The sequence below is a fragment of the Pelodiscus sinensis genome, chromosome 32 (assembly GCF_052426305.1).
Source record: "Pelodiscus sinensis isolate ZL-2025 chromosome 32, ASM5242630v1, whole genome shotgun sequence".
Lineage (NCBI taxonomy): Eukaryota > Metazoa > Chordata > Testudines > Trionychidae > Pelodiscus > Pelodiscus sinensis.
Genome location: NC_143083.1, coordinates 8,246,592 through 8,264,353, shown reverse-complemented (window position 1 = coordinate 8,264,353; position 17,762 = coordinate 8,246,592). Strand labels below are relative to the sequence as shown.

General features: G+C 45.2%; 1 protein-coding gene across 1 annotated transcript in view; it reads left to right on the top strand.

The window, feature by feature from the left end:
• Positions 1-1,471: 1,471 nt before the first annotated feature.
• Positions 1,472-17,762, top strand: part of KDM4B (lysine demethylase 4B) — a 193,820-nt gene continuing 177,529 nt past the window's right edge. Inside the window, exon 1 of the mRNA XM_075903063.2 lies at positions 1,472-1,637. The gene's annotated coding sequence lies outside the window, so the exon portion shown is untranslated. The remainder of the gene's footprint in view (positions 1,638-17,762) is intronic.

Genomic DNA, 17,762 nt, shown 5'->3' with positions numbered 1-17,762 from the left:
TCCTGCCAATCTTACTGCACACAAGACGCTGTGGTAAGTGTGTCAACTACAGCTTTGTTATTTATGTAGCTGAAATCATGTAGATTAGATGACTGGTGGGGGTTAGTATAAACTACGCCTTTATAGAATGCAGTACCCAGACAATTAACTATCTTGTCAATAAGAGGGGGGAGGAAAGTACTGTGAGGTATTTGTATCTGTATTGTATGATAGACAATGATGTGGGTTTTCTTAAAGCAGAACTTCAAGCATCAGTTATAATGCATCTCAGAAATTTTAAATTAATGTGGTGGTGGTTTGGGGGGGGGGGAGAAGAGAGCACGTGCTCCTAGTCATATATTCTAGGGGAGTGGTTCCCAACCTTTTCCAGATGAGGACCCATTTTGACAATTCAAGAAGACTTGGTGACCTGAGGCAATTAAAAAATGGGGGGAGGAGGGAGGACAGAGCCACTTGGAGAGACACTGGGTGACCCTTTTGAAATGTAATGGTGACCCATAGATTTGGGAAACCCTGTTCTAGGGGTTGGAGCAACATAATAGAAATAGTAAAAAAACATTTGTGTTGTGGACTGAGCTTGATTGTAGAAGATACTGTCTCAGGAGAGAGTTCAACCCAGCCCATAAAGAATAAGCTCAATACAAATAGAAGGGAGTAGGCAATATTTATTACAAAAGCTACACTATGCAGGTCTTTAATCTAGTTAAAAATTACTTTTCCTGCAGTGCTACTGTGGAGGAAAAGCACAAATCCTATAAGTAAGTACTTCTAATGACTGAAAAAGTTGTAGTTATTCCTGAACAGCAAATTTTAATTGTAGGCAGGGGTGGTAGAGTAGCAGGTGATGGTGCATGGTAGGTAGTTTTATATGGGCACTCTGCCTAGGTGTGCAATAATTCTATGCAGCGGGGTGCAGTAATTTGTCTTGTACCAGGAACAGGCCCTCAGCTCTACATGTTCATATCTGCACGAAGGGTGGGGCTGAGGCGAGGAGGGGGAGAGGTGTAGTCCAGTATCAGCCCCTCCCTCTCCCTAGGGAACAGCCCTCGGGTCCCTGCCCCATTGGTGCGCTGCGCCCTGCAGCCCCCCTGCTTGCAGCTGTGCCGCTCCTCACGTACTCACTTCCCTGCAACTGAGCCTGACAGCAGGGTAGGGGGTGGAGTGACTGACATCTCCACCAGCCCCTCCCAGCGCTCTCCTCTCTATCTCCTCGACTAGCAACGTTGCAGGGGCGGGATCTCCTCGTTCCTCCGCCGGGTTGGCGGAAGGACGCTGAGTAGCGTCCGGCCTGGCCATAGACCAGCCCGACTCGGCTCTAGCGGGGGGCGGGCCCTATCTGGGGTCGGTCTGCCACTGAGGAAGCGCTGTCGGCGTGTTGTTCGGCCGACAAGGCCAAGGAGTGGGGGAAGCGGCCGTCCGTCACGAGCGAGCCCACCAGTGAGCGCGGAGGTGGGGGCGGGCTGGGCCAATGAGCGAGGGAAGGAGGCGGGCGGCAGGTGCGGGCTGTGGGATCCTGCCAATATCCAGCCTCGGCCCCCTTTCCGCTTTGCTGGGCCGGGCCGCGCTGCGCTGGCTGGGAGCTGCGGGGTGGCCGCTGAGGAGGCGGCGCGGGGACGGCAGAGCGGCCGCGGACTCAGGTAGGGGCGGGGATTGGCCTCGGCGCGGCCGGGCCTGGCCTCCGCGGCCTGGGCTCGCCCCCTCCCCCCGCCGGAGCTGTCCCCTCACGGGACGCGGCCCTTCCCGGCCTCGCGCTCCCGGTCGCCCCTTCCGGCTCCGCGGCTGCTCCCTGCCCGCGACCGCCCCCCGCCTCCGCCGCCTTCTCGGGCCCGGGCGCTGCCGCCCCGCCGCGGTGCGGGTGCGCGAGGGGAGCGTCTCCTCCCGCAGCCCCCGCCCCGCTTTGTCTCGGGGGTGCCTCGCGGCGGCGGTTAGAGCGGCACCGTTATCCGCGCCCCCTCCCCCCGCCCGCTCGTCTGCTAGGCCGGGGAATCCCCCCTCCCCCCAGCTCTGCCCCGGGCGGGGCGGGGAGTTAGGAGCAGGGCTTGGCCAGCACGGGGGGGGGGACGGTTGCAGCAGGGCCCCCGAGTCCGGGGAGCTTCCCTGAATGTGCGTGACAATCCAGCTCCGCGTAATGCGCCAAGGCCCCAGAGCAAGCACCGGATCCTCGAGGGAGCCTGGGAAGGGTGCGAGTGGGCTTGGGAACAGTTGTTACACGATGGAGGGTTTATTGATGCGGCGAATCGTAAATGAGCTGGTAGGCGCTTTTACAGCAGGATTTTCCCTCGGTGAAACGAGCTGTTCGTGTCTTCGGGGGGGTTTGTTTTTAATAGCTGCAGATAGCGGTGTGGCGGGGTACCTTTAATATCTCACGGGTTTGCAGAAGGCTTGTATTTAGAGGAAATGTGGGGAGGCCTGTGGTACTGGGTTTGGGAAGTGTCTAGGACCAAAATGTAGGCTTTTAAGCTCTAAAAATGTAACCTCCGTGTTAATGGGAATGGCCTTGTTTATAGTTAGAAATGGTTGCCCTGAAAAACATTGCAGTTCTGGGCAGCTGAATGAGAAAGTGAAAATGATTAGCTGGGTAGTTTCCTAACTGTGATCCTTGGTTGGTCACGTAGTGCTGTCTCCCTTTGTTTCCACCTGGTAAATTGTGTTTTTAAAATAGCTAGAAATGTATTAAATACTTCTTTAGTCTCAGTGGTAGTATGTGATTACTGAAGGGAGGGAAGCTGGGCAGACTCTATGAATGCATATCTTGTGGGCAGTCAGTTTATTGTGCTCTAGCCCGTCAAAAAGTTTGGTAGTCCCTGAATGGAAGAACTTGCATTCTTCAAGGAGAAAGTATGCCATGGATATGTAGGGGAACGTAAGCCGTGAAAAGTAAATTGGATTGTAGTTATGGTTTTAAAATGTTTAATTTGGGCAAAAACTTGTCTTTGGAATTTTTTCTCTCATTTTTTTATCTCGTGTAATGAACAAAGGTTATAAATACAGATATGATTCACTGTAAAATTCAGATCACATACATTTCAAAAGCAGCCTGTCTTCCAAAATTAGGATCAAAACTTCATTAAAGAAGCTCTGATGATTTGAAATCCAGCCTGGTTTTTTTTTTTTTTATAAATGTTAAAAGTTGGAGGTTCTACACCAGCCTCTGACATGCCCTTCTTCTTTTTGTAGCTTTACATTCCCAGTTACCTGTCTTAAATATTTGTACCTTGCTGGTGTGTGTATTAATGGGAATGTATGTAAGATTCAGGAGATAGCACTGGACTCAGTGCAGATGAGGGCTTAGCTGGATATTGTCACATTTGGAGCACCATACTTTATGAAAGATGTGTCAAAATTGGAGAAAATCCAGAGAAGAGCAACATAAATGATGTAGAAAATCTGTCTTACGGGGAAAGACTAAAAAAACTGGGCATGTTAAGTCTTGAGGAAAGACTGACCACGGACCTCATAAGTCTTCAGATAGATTCAGGACTGTTATAAAGATGGTGGTGACTGATTGTTCTCATCTACTGAACAAGTAATTAGCCTAAATTTCTCTTGCAGCAATATATTAGGAAAAATGCTCATACTTTTAAGGCTAGATATTTAAGTATTGGAATAGACTTTTAAGAGAGGTGGTAGAATCCCAGTAGTTGAATGGATGTCTTTAAGAACTGGTTAGACAAAACATCTGTCAGGTTGGGACAGGTCCTTAACCATTTCTGACAGGTGTTTGTCTAACCTGCAAGGATTCTTGCTCCTGTGTCTGCATGGGGGATGCTGGACTAAGTGACCCTTCAAGGTCTTTCCAACTTTGATTCTCTTATTCTGTATTTAAATGTACGACTGTTGGATCAGATGTAATGGAATCACATTCTAGCCTGCAATCCACACCAGAATCTCATCCCTTAACACAGTGGAACTGAAACTTTCTAGACTACTGTACCCCTTTCAGGAGTCTTATTTCTTTTATTTCCTCAAGTTCCAATTTGCTTTAAAAATGTGCTTATAGAACGGGACATAAAAATACAAAAGTGTCACAGCACACTATTACTGAGAAATTGCTTCTCGTTTTTGCCATATAATTATAAAATAAATCATGTGGAATATAATATTGTACTTAGACATCAGTGTATAGAATATAGCATAGTACAAACAAGTGATTATATGAAAGTTTAGTTTGTATGGATTTTGCTAGTGCTTTTTATGTAACCTGTTGTAAAACTATGCAAATGCCTTAGATGAGTTAATGTAACCTCAGGAAAACTTCTGTGCACCCCCCAAGGCTATGCATAACTCAGTATGCGTACTGCCTTAATAGGTAGAGTAGAAATGTGGGTTGTTTTACTGATTTACAGATGGTAGTGGGCATATTGACTGATCAAAAATAAATTCAGGTATCTTGCAGTTCAAGACTTGAAATGGTTCTTGTGGCATAATAACCTTTCAGTGGAATTTTAATGATTGTAAAAACTTGTATATCAGGCCATTGTGAGTAAGCATATTGACTGATTTTTTTTTTTGGAGGGGGGGGAGTGGGGGGACATTTATCAGCAGTTACATAGTTAACAGTTTTCTGGTAGGATAATGAACTGTGTGTGGTAAACAGTGTCTTTGCATTTAAAAGTGGTCATAATTAGGCTATAAAGTTTACACCTCATTAAGATGAATAGGGAAGTTCACACTTTGTGATGTTTCAGTCTGTCTTCCTGCAGACTGTGACAACCATGCATCACTTAACACATTGTGAAGTGTCTTTGCAATCTTAAGGGCTAAAACTTGATTTTTTTAATTAAATTGAATCAGAGGGAACATAGAAAAATCTGGAACACCAGTGAGTTTTCCATCCCTTGCTTCCCAACTTCTCAATGTTTTGGTCCATACTATAAAGCGCATTATGGTTGCTAATCACTGTATCTTTATTGGTTACCTGCTTGCATCTATGGGCAACATTGCATACAATAATGTCTGTTAGCGGACACCCATGTTCCAAATAGAATTAGGCAATTGAAGTGAGAGATTCATTTAATACTGTTGGAAGCTGTAATGGTTTGCTGTGGCAATGCAAGTTGGTGTGTTTCAATAATAGGTTTATAATCCATATGCTGCATTCTCATGAATCCTGATATAAAAATGATTTCACATAAAATACAGATCTCAAATGTTACAAGCCAGTTTTAAAATACAAAATCATTTATCTTTATCACGGGATAACTAGTGATTGAGGATTTTGTATTCTTGGCAAATATTTTCTGTCACAGGTAACATATATAGGAGGTCAGACTAGCTGATCTAATGATCCGTTCTGGCCTTAAACTCAGGGTATTATTTTAAAAACTGTCCACTGTATGAAACAAAAGTTTATACTACTCTTGGGCTGACTTCTCAGGATTTCAAAGCAAAAGGAATAAATAGCTGTAATAACTGTGGTGAGGACGCTAAAGAATGTAATACACTGGCCTCCAATAGCAATGAACCTAGTTATATTGTCTATTCGTATCTCAACTTTCTGGAGTCTGTTTTGTGTTGCATACCCCAAATTTAACCTCTCTCAAACTCTTGTATTTTTGTCTGATTTTGTAAATGATTAAAGTGTCACAGCACACATTATTACTGAAAAAAATTACTGACTTTCTCATTTTTACTATGTAATTATAAAATCAATTGGAATATAAATACTGTGTTTACGTTTCATGTGCAATATAGAGCAGTTTCTCAACCTTTTTTTCCTAAAGTACTTTTTTTTTAAAAAGGGTAGTTTTCAGACACACAACATTTTTTTCTACCATTGCAACGCATTTGTGTAAACAATTTAATTGTAGCTGGGCAGTCAGTGAAATTTTTGGGTGTAAAAAGTACAAAAATAATAAAGTGCTGTAAAACTTAAACAAATTCAGTTTTTTTAAAATTTCAGTTGTGTTGATGTAACCCCCCAGACTTCTTTCGAGTACCCCTAAAGGTATTCATACCACTGGTTGAGAAGCACTGATATAGAGAACAGAATAAATAAGACATTGTATGAAACTTTAGTAGTTTGTACTGACCGTCACTGTGTTTTATGCAGCCTGTTGAAAAACTAAACAAATATCTATTAGGGATGTGAAGTATAAATGTGTACACAGTTTAGGGATGTGAACGACTTCTTGACTATCAGATAAGCAAATACTTATCGGGTAGTTTACCGGCTAGTCCACTAGTCTCTCTCCTCCGCTCCCCCCCCCCCCCTTGCTGCCTCTATCAGAAAGAGGCAGCAAGGGGGGGGGATGAGGAGGAGGCGCTTAAAAGCAGCAGCGCTGCATGGAGCCTGGGGCAAGACCTGGGCTCCACGCGGCGCTGACACTTTGAAATGCCGCGTACAGCCAGGGTCAGTGGGGGAGACTTCACCTGACCCCAGGCTCCACGTGGCACTGCTGCTTTTAAATGCCATGTGGAGCACGGGGTTCCCAGCTGGCCCTGGGCTGCACACGGCTTTCAAAGCAGTAGCGCCATGTGGAGGCCAGGGTCAGGGGGTCCCCTGCTGGCCCTGTGCTCCCCGCAGCACTTTCGCCTTTGAAGTGTAGCAGTAGCTGTTGCTACACTTTAAAGGTGAAAGCGCCCTTATCGACTAATTGAATAGTAGATGCAAATTGCAGTGACTACTCTATTAGCCAGACAGTTTAAATTTTACATCCGTAACACGGTTAACTGATGAATGTGCAGGGTTACACACAGGACACGCTTCCCCTCCCCCCTCCGCACTGTTGCCTTTGTGGGGTAGGAAGGGTCTCTGTTGGAAATTTTCAGCGATTACAAATTTCCTGCATTTACACATTAACCTGAATAAATATATTTTAACATCCCTATATCTAGATGAGGGGTTTGTACCCCTCCGAAAGACCTCTGCAGGGTTATACATATCCCTGGTTGAAAACCACTGGTGTATAGTTAACCATTGTTGAGAAGCATTTTCCCATCTTAGATTTGTTCTACTGAACTAATTCTGCTTGCTACTTTATTTTTTTCTCATTCTTGGACCAAATATTTATCTGTTAACTAATCTTATGGCCAGGGCTCGCCAAGCCGCGGTGAGCCCCTCTCGCCAACCGCGCAGTTCGGCATGCTGCGCATTTAAGGATGTTAAATATTGGTTTAATTGAATAGTTGAGTAACCTCATGAATTCTTATTGGTTACTCGACAATTCTGTAGTCCCCGGGGGCAGGGCTGGCAGCCAGTGCACTCCAGTCCCACTCCCAAGGAGTCCCCTGCCACTCTGCATAGGGTGCCAGGCGGGAGCTGGTCTGCGAAGGGAGCCAGTTTAAAAACCAGCTCCCCTCACAGGACCTGGCATGATCTGGAACTGAGCTGGGCTGCTTGCCCTTCCAGCTTCTAATACACTTTAAATGGAGAGCTGCAGTGGGAGCAGGTCCTGGACCTGGTTGCCTGCCTGCCCGGCTCCTAATACACTTCAAATGCAGAGATGTAGCCAGGGGTAAGTCCCAGACCAGGACTGAGCCAAGCTGCTGGCTAGCCTGCTAAAAAAAATTACTGGCAAGGTGGGGAGGGGGAAGTACGTGTAGTGTATAGCATTAACCTATAATCTTTTGCTTATCGGTTAATCGACTACACCAGGGGTCTCCAAACTTTTCAGCCCGAGGGCCGCATTAACTATCAAACAGCAGTTCGGGGGCCGACTACACACTTGAGGTCCAAATAAAAAACAATCAAAACATGGATGTTGTTTTTAATTATGTATTTAATATTATTTTATTCAGTTATTATTTAATAACACATTCATACACTACACATGAACACCTGTATTAGTGTGAATGGTGAAATTGTTTCCTGGATGCCAAAATAGCAGACATTTCTGGCTTTAGATTTGTTGTCCCTAACATCAACAGTGACCTGAGATTATCATCGGACAAGTTTGTTCTCAAATTGTTCTTCACGTATTTCATTCTTGAAAATGTTTGTTCACACAGGTATGTTGTTCCAAAGATTGAAAGGTACCTTGATGCAAAAGTTTTGACATTAGGAAAGTCTTCCTTGGGCAAAAACTGGTAAAAACCCACCAGTCCTATTTTGAACTTGTCCCTAAGGAGGTCATTTGCTTGCAACTCAATGACTTCCAGCTGCAGTTCATCTGGGCAACTGGCCACATCTGCTTCAAATGAGTTTTGAAACAATCTCACTTCTTCTGCCTTTGAATCCAAAAAGGTCTCCACGGGCCGGATGAGAGGGCCTCGCGGGCCGCATCCGGCCCCCGGGCCGTAGTTTGGAGACCCCTGGACTACACTATTACACCCCAATACGTATTTAATACTTATAAAATGAAATAATTTTAAACCATATAAGTTGTGCATCTCCATAATTATGTACTTGTTGGATGGCTAAAGGCACCAGAAAACACTGTGTTTTATTGTGCTGGCTGTGGTGTAATACGATCTTTGATCTTTCTATGCTTAGACCATGATGATGGTTTTCAACATTTCCTCTGCACTTTTACATCAATTGTTTTGGGTGGCTAGTAGACTCATTTTCCCTACCCCAAAGAGACAGAACTGCTCCATAGGTATTTTATTTTTAAACTTCATTTTAGAGGATCGTTGTCTTTTGTAATTGCAGTTTGGTGAAAAGGTAATGAACTCTGAACTGCAAACAAGATTAAGAGCCTGCCTTGAAATGTTTGTTAGAACTAATGCTGCTGAGAATCTGCAAGACAATGTAGATAGAGCACTAGAGAGTCAGTGGGACTCAGAAGTCTTATGTTTTCCTATGATATGTAAGACATTTTCTGATATTGAACAAATATGGCAATAGTTCATCATTAACTTAACAGCCAGCATTTTCGTGTGTGTCAGTAATATGTTTTTCAGGGTTTGAAGCTGTAGACTCAAGAAAACAGCTTCTTATTCATGCTGAATTGGAGAACTTCATCTTAATAAGAGATTAAGGCAACAGGGACACACTCTTGCTGCCTTCCGTGTGACATTTATGCTGCATATATTGAAGTCTGCTTGTCTTTTTTTGTTTTCTGTATCCAAGGCATCCTTTTCAATATTGATTTCTGTATGAAACTAGTTTTCTTTGTTCCAGACTTTTTTTAAACTTTGGGTTTGCTTTGCAAGTCTTCCCACAAACAGCTTTTTAAGCATGTATTGAAATTGATTTGTATAATGTAGATTTGAAAACTTTTTTTTTTTTTTTTTTTGGCTACATAGCGAATATGTTTAAAAGCTACCTTAATTCATGCTAATTGAAATGATTTTTGATGTTTTAAAGGTTTATTCCAGAATAGCATTTTTGCTAAGACAAGTAGAATACACTCTGCTTCTAGGCCCCTTTTTTCTCTCTACTGGTTTGCACTCAGGCTCATTTTTTTTCCTGAGCTGCTGATTTTCTGGCTGCACAGATGCTGTAAAGCTTGGAATCTAGGTCAGTGTGTCACACCCACTGTAGGCAGGGCTTATCTGAGCATCTTGTTGAGAGAGTGCAAATGAGAACTTGAATTCATAGAACAGTAAAACATTTATTAAAATCTCATGCAGATGAACAGTGAGTATCTGAAATTATAACTCCATAGTCTACCAAAATTCAGATTTCAGCAATTTTGTTCAATGTCATTGCAGGATTGTAATCATGGTAGAGTTGCTAAAGGTGGGGTGTTGAAGCTATTCATCTGCCACAGGAGTTTCACTGACTGGTGGAGTAATTAGGGTATAATAGTGTAAAATTATTTCAGATGGTATGATTGGCAAATAGCAAAAATAGATTGTAGATCACTTCATAACATTCTGAGGTTTGTAGTACTTCAGGCTCAGAATCAAGTGCCATGGGAAAATCTTAAAATTATTAAAATTATTGCCCTGATTAAGTAGGAGGATAAGGCCTTGTCTACACTTACTGGGAGATGGATGCTGTAGGGACCAGTCACCCGGAGGGGAGGGGTAGATCTAGTGGCTCACTAAATTGACCATTATCATGGAACCATAAAGCTGGAAGAGACCTCAGAAGGTCATCAAGTCCAGCCCCCTGGTCTAGGCAGGACCAATTCCAACTAAATCAACCCGGCCAGGGATTTGTCAAGCCAAGACTTAAACACCTCTAGGGACAGAGACTCCTCTACTTCCCTAGGTAACCCATTCCAGTGCTTCACTACCCTCCTAGTGAAATAGTTTTTCCTAATATCCAACCTGGACCCCTCCCACCACAACTTGAGACCATTGCTCCTTGTTCTGCCATCTGTCACTACTGAGAACAGCCTTTCTCCATCCTCTTTGAAACCTCCCTTCAGGAAGTTGAAGGCTGTTATCAAATCCCCCCTCACTCTTCGCTTCTGCAGACTAAACAGACCCAACTCCCTCAGCCTCTCCTCATAAGTCATATGCTCCAGCCCCCTAATCATTTTGGTTGCCCTCCGCTGGACCCTGTCCAATGTGTCCACATCCTTTTTGTAGTGGGGGGGCCCAGAACTGGGCACAATACTCCAGATGTGGCCTCACCAGAGTTGAATAGAGGGGAATAATGACTTCTCTGGATCTGCTTGCAGTGCTCCTCTTAATGTAGCCTAATATGCCATTAGCCTTCTTGGCTACAAGGGCACACTGTTGACTCATATCCAGCTTCTCATCCACTGTAACTCCCAGGTCCTTTTCTGCAGAACTATTACTTAGCTGGTTGGTCCCCAGCTTGTAACAATGCTTGGGATTCTTCCGTCCCAGGTGCAGAACTCTGCACTTGTCTTTGTTGAACCTCATCAGATTTCTTGTGGCCCAATCCTCTAATTTGTCTGTCATTCTGGACCCTACCTCTGTCCTCAAGATTGTGCTCCCGGTGACTCCAGTGCTCTACTGGGGTGAGATGAGTAAGGGAATTGATGGAAGAGTTTCTATGGGATACTGTAGCAATTCAGCCTAGGGTACGTTAACCTAATGTAAGCAAGCTGGAGTCAACATTGCTCCCTAGTGCAGGCCAGGCCTAAATAAGAGATGTACTTGACTTCTCAAGTTACTATGCCAAGTGGAAGAAGCGGTCCTATACCGCAGCTGTGATCTCTGAAGTGGAGAATTGAGGGCTGGTCTATACTAAAAAGTTAGATCAGCTTAACTATATTGCTTAGGGCTATGAAAAATTTCACACTCTAAGCAATGTAATTAAAATGACCTAAGCCTCAGTGTAGATACTGCTAGGTCAATGGAAAAAATCTTCCAAGCATCTAGGGTGTAGTGGGCAATAATTGGTGATGTGGGGGCCACTCCAAGAATTTGGTAAGTGGTCAAGGGTGGCAGTCTTCTGTGGTATTAATGGAGGAGGTGAGGGGTCTGGGATGGAGGTTCAGTGCAGAAGGGAGCTAGAGCAGGAGATTGGGTAGGTGCAGGAGGGGATTTGGTTGAAGGAGGGGATTGTGACTGGGGCAGAAGTGCAGGAGGGGTTGTGGAGGTTTGAGTGTACAAGGGATTGTGGCTTCGGGGAGGGAGGGATGTAATACCTAGTGCAGGCTCTGGCCAAGAGTCACTTATCCCAAGTGGCGGTTGGCCAGCAGCCTAGTGGAACACTGGGCTGTTCCTCTGCCTGCCAAGCACCCCATACGCCAGACAAAGTGCCTGGCTGTGGGGGCCATGTGTGCGTCTCTCTTGGTGGTGGGGCCTCTACATGTTGTCTGTGTTGAAAGTATGGTCCAGGCAGTTCCCATTGGTTGGTTTCCAGCCAGTGTGAGCTGCAAGATTGTGCTGGGGTGAGGGCACAGTGAGGTGTCGTCCCCCTCCCCCACGGTGTGCTGAGCCACATGTGATTCCCACAGTGGGCTGCTTTGAGCAGTGTGCAGGGGCACATCAGGAAGGGAGCCTGTCTCAGGGTCCTGCTGGGCCATGTCATGGTGGCAGGCCAAATCCAGCCCACTCCAATATTGGGTGATTGCATCTGAGGTGTATTTACTATAGTAATGAAAGAACCTTTTTTGTTACGACTAGGGATGCTAATTTGAAATTCCATCAACTACTCAATTATTCAAATAAGAGGGGGTGCACTCTACCCTCGCTGCAGCTCTGCAGTTTAAATGTAGTAGCGCTGGGCATGCAGCAGCCCAGCTCCTACTAAATTTAAACTGCAGAGCTGCAGCAGGGTTAGCTCCCGGGGGCTGAACGAGCTGGGACTAAGCAGTCCCAGCTCACACCAGCCCTGGGAGCCAACCCCACTGTGGCTCTGCCTTTTAAACATGCCTATCAGGCTCTTACTGCATTTAAAAGGCAGAGCCGCAGTGTCCTGGAGCTAGCATGAACTGGAACTGCTCAGTCCTGCTTCACGCTGGCCCCAGGAGCTAACCCCTCTGTAGCTCTGCCTTTTAAATGTAGTAAGAGCCAATGGGCTCTTACTGTATTTAAAAGGCAGAGGCACAGCACGGGACCCAGCGCCAGCAGGGACCAAAGCAGTCCCCACTTGTGCTGGGTCCCAACTGCTGCAGCTCTGCCTTCTAAATGTAGTAAGAGCTGCCTGGCATATGTAAGCATATACCCCAGCCTGCCTGCCATCCTCCTCAGTTCCTCCTTGTTGCTGGTGACAGTTGTTGGAACGTCTTTCTCGCTTGCTTTGCAAGTGCAGTTAGTGCTATCTTCTTAGTTAAGTTCTCAGTTTTCCAGTTCTTCTAGTTAGCATAGAAGTGTTGGTTTCGTTATTGGGTAAGGGGTTTGCCTGTTGCGTTCTCTCTTTCTCCCTGGGGCATGCCTGGGCCCCAGGGGTTCAAGCCCTTCATGGACTGCCTCAAGCCCGTGCCTACATGACTCATGCCTGGGTGAGACCCACATTTCTGTGAACTGTAAGATTTGCTGCAGTTTTAAGTCCTGAACTCAGAGGGAGAGGGACTCAAGATTCTGTTAATGGAATTGGTGCTCTGGCTGCCAACTTGGCATTCCCCTCCCACAGCGCACTGTCTTCAATGCAAGAGACCCCAGGCCTGTCCGGTGCCTCCTTGATGCCGAGACAACTGGCCACCCAGCACCGATTGCAGTCACCGGTGCTGCAACAGAACAAGAGATCGGACAGAGGCAGCTCTCCATCATGGCATGCGTCAAGAGCGTGCCCTCAGTCAGGGCACTGTGATGCCTCCATCTCGGCCTTGAGGCCTGCAGCTCCAGGGCCCTCGTAGTTCCAATTGAGCATGGCCCAGGATCCCAGCCCCAACAGGATCTTATTGTGGTGATTCAGTCTTTGACCTCGGCCGCCTTTGAAGCAGCCAGGAAGTTGATCGAACTTACATCCTCTCCTGTCTTCGACCTGGCACCAGTGCATTGGAGGGACTCTCGTGCACAGCCCCACTCCGACCTGTTGGCCCCGCCTTGTGACTGGAGGTGCACCAACTCTTTAAGCTAGGAGCTATAGAAGAGGTTCCTGTAGGCCTCAGGAGCAGGGGTTTCTACTCCCGTTACTTTTTAGTCCCCAAAGCGAAGGGAGGGTTTTGTCCCATGTTGGACCTCAGGTGCATGTTGATCCTGATGGACAATGTGGCAGTGATGTTCTGTATCAACAGATGGTGGCGCTCATTCCTTTCCCCTGTGCCAGAAAGCCCTTCCCCTTTGGGAGCTCTGCATCACCCATGTTGTTCATCCAGTAGCTTCCTATCTTCCGTGGTCTCAGAACGCATTGACTGACTGCCTCAGCAGGTCCTTTGGGTGTCATGAATGGTCCCTCAGGGCAGATGTGGCCCTGGAAATCTTCGCAGGTGGAGATTTCCCCACCAGGACCTGTTTGCAACTCGCAGCAATAGGAAGTGTCCTTGGTTCTGCTCCTCCTCAATCACAGCCCAGGGTTCCTGGGGGATGCTCTTCTAGTTCCTTAGCCCCTAGTTCTTCTGTATGCCTTCTTTCCATTCCCATTGATTCACAAGGTGGTTCTCAAGGTTAGGGAGTTTATGGCCTCCCTGATTCTGTTAGTACCAGCTTGGCCTCATCAGCACTGGTTTTTGGCCCTGCTTGATCTGTTAGTAGACTGGTCCATAGCTCTCCCATTGTACCTGGACCTGATAATGTAGGACTTCAGCAGCCTTCATTGTTTGAACCTCCAGTTCCTTCACCTCATGGCCTGGAAGCTTCATGGCTAACTGCCTTGGAGAGACAGTGCTCGGAACAAGTTCAAAGGGTTCTGCTGGGTAGTCAAAAGTCCTCCGCTAGAGCAACATACCTAGCAAACTGGATGCACTTTGTGTGGCCCAAAAGGGCCTTTCCCCTATGGAAGCCCCTATCCTGGCTATCTTCTACTACCTTTTGGATGTTAAGATTCAGGGGCCTGCTACCTTTTCAGTCAGGATTCACTTCACAGCTATCCTAGCCTTTCACTCAGGTTCCTGGGGAAAGTCTGTTTTTACTGACCTCATGGTACACCAGTTTGTGAAGGGGATGGACAGGTTATACCTGCATGTGCATCAACCCCTTCCACTCTGGGATCTTAACCTGTACTCACTAAGCTGATGGCATCTCCTTTTGAGCCCATGGCAGTGTGCTCTCTCTTACACCTTTCTTGGAAGGTCACCTTTTTGGTGGCTATTACTTCCTCTGGGGGGGGAGTCCAAGCTCTGAGCTTTCACTTGGGATCCCCCTTGCACTGTTTAAGGATAAAGTTAGATTTTGCCCACACCCTGCTTTTTTTTTGCCCAAGGTAGTATCCTAGTTTTATGTCAATCCAGACATATTTTTGCCCATGTTTTACCCCAAACCTGACAAGTCTGGAACACAGCAGGCTTTACACACTTCACAGGTTAAACTTGCCTGGGCTTTTTATTGGGATAGGACAAGAACTTTTTGTAAGCTCTCCAGTTGTTTATTTTGATAGCTGACAGGATGAAGGGTCTTCCAGTTTTAGCCCAATGTATCTCTTCCTGGATCACATCCTGTGTTAGGGCTTGTTATGAGCTGTCCCATTTACCAGCCCCCCCATTACAGCTCACTCCACTAGAGCCCAGGCCTTGTCTGCCCCTTTTGTGGCAAAGGGGCCCATCCTAGACATCTACAGGGTGGCCCCCTAGTCTTTGTTGCATACTTTTGCGAACTGTTACGCCATAGTGCAGCAGGCCAGAGGTGACGCATCTGTTGGTAGAGTAGTGTTGCAGTCTGTTTCCAGGTAGTCTCCGACCCTGCTTCCTTGAGTTTGGCTTGGGAGTCACCTACATGGAATGGACATGAGCAGTCACTCGAGGAAGAGAAAACAGTTACTTACCTCTTGTAACTGTTGTTCTTTGAGATTTGTTGCTCATGTCCATTCTAAATCCCACCCACCTCCTCTTCGTTGGAGTATTCCGGCAAGAAGGAACTGGGGGTGTGTGGGATGGCAGGGATATATATATGCAGGCACCACTCCAGGGGGCTCCCTGCTGGCCCGACCGGTATGGCTGAGGGAAAAACCTTCTGATGATCCGTGCATGCGGCGCGTGCATGTCTACATGGAATGGGCATGAGCAACACATCTCAAAGAACAGCAGTTACGAGAGGTAAATAACAGCTTTTTCTGAGATTTTTTTCATTAATTTCCCTATTGTGGCTGTGTTGTATGCAATTTGGGACTTTATTTAGAGTTTTTTAAAAAAAAATTCCTTTTTAAAAAGTCAAATCTAAAGAACACTTTTGTATTTTCACACTAAGTACAATCACAAGGGGAGCATAAAAAAGAGAGTAAGTTTCTAGAAATATGGTCACCCTTTTAGTGCACTCAGAGTAGGACGGCTCCCCAGCCAGCAAGCCAGAATCTTTAACCAAATTCTTTGTATATATTAACCTGATCCTGAATAAGTAACAGATGATGTAATAAGTTAACTTTTTATTGTAACTTTGCTTTAATAAAAAAGTATGACACCTCCTCCCTCTCCCGCCCCCCGAAGAAAAAGCAAACTTGTGCGGCCAGATAGGTGAATTGTACTAAGAGTGAACACTTCAGTTGTTTATCTTAATGAACTTTCAAAACCTGAGCATGGTCACTTAATTGGTAATCTAACCTTTAATTAAAAATCTTAAGAAAACTTTGGCTGCTTGTTTGTATTTTTAATTTTAAAAGGGAAAGGGTGCTTGGACCAGTGTGACTAAATAGTTGCAAATCATGCTTATACTGATTTAGTTAGCCTACACCAGTATAAGTGAATGTGCATTACAAGTTTGCATCAGTATAACCAAACTCAATTGTTATGCCAGTGCAAGTCTACTTAAGCTTGGTTTACATTTAGTATGGGGTTACTTTGTATACACTGAACAATCTGAAATTCTCCACATCCTTGCATTAGCACCAGTGGAGGTTCACTGATGATATTGATGGTAGGAGTGCTATTATAAGTGGAGCTTCTGCACCTGTTGACGTTTTAATGACTTTGTATTACAGTAGCATATAGAGGCCTTGACTAAGATTAGAACTGCATTGTAGAAACATAGTGAAGCATTCCCCATATTTGTTTAGTTAAATTGTAAAATGGGCAGAGAATGGGAAATGGCTTGCCCAAGGTACTGCAGACGGTTACTGGCAAGTGATATTAGAGGGAGGTCTCTTGACTCCCAGTGTAGTGCTTTTAATATGAGGCCTTGCTGCCACTGACTATATCCTCTACTATCTAGATATACTTGAATCTGAGTCAGATGACACATGGTAAAATGCTAACAGCCAACCTACATTATTGCTCCTACTCATATAACTGATGCCTGGTTAACACAGGGAAATATCCAGTCATCATAATATTGCTGTTTTAGTACTGGTCTAACTTCCCTTGTGAACACATGTATTCTAGAATAAGAGTTCCATGTTCTGAATGAGTTTGTCATTGCGATTTCCCAAGAAGCAAGATAAAACTGACATGATTGACAGCTTCGCTGCTGCTAACAAAGTTTGAAGTAGCAGCAGGGAAACTGACTAGGCTTGTTTATCTGCTCTGGTACTTCTTGGAAAGTCTGGGGCAGTGATTGGACAGCCGATTGTCTGCAGACTAGGGAAGACAACATTACATTGCTTACCAGGATAGTCATAGTTGGATACTTTTCCAAATGTGAAGTCAGGCAACTTGATCTTTAATGTAGCTACTATCTTGAAGGGGCTTCAACCTAGTTCAGATATTGCAGTAGTGAGTGAGGCATGATAACTTTGATGGAACTGGGTGCATACTAATTTTAGTGGAAAATAAATGGTCAGGTAAAGGGTGAACTTACTCATTCAGCAACCTAGATGGCAAAATTAGACTGGATGCTCTAAATATCTGTTCAGTTTCTCTATACAAAGCTACAAATTTGCATTGCAAACAGCCTAGGAATGTTCAAATCCCAAAATACTTGAACTGAAACTGGAAAAAAGTTCTATTAAGCTATTTTCAAAAGTTGAGCTTTTAAAATTTGTTAGATAACTGCTCAGGAAGGTGAGCATAGACAGTGGTAAGATCCATTGCTGAAGAGCTTAAAGAAGGAAGTCTGAGCTCAGTGTACATTTTTAGCCTTAAAACTAACCCAGATCCTGTAGTTTGATATTTTTGTATGAGAGAAAAATCTTAAATTTTCAATTATTTGAGCTACCTAGATTTAGCATTATATTCAATCATCTCATTTGTTTATCAGAAATTGGGACTTCCTTGTGTTCTTTATTTCACTTTAAAGCAAACTGTTCTTGGACAAAGGCTATTAAAATGCGATTATCTGGCCAATCATATAGTCAATACAATTTTATTGGCTATACGATAAGTCGGTAAGTGCCACTGTGCAGAGCCACAGCGGGGATAGCTCCAGTAGCTGACTCGAGCTGGGAAAGAGCAGTCCTGGCGCCTGCCGGCTCCGGAGCCACTTGC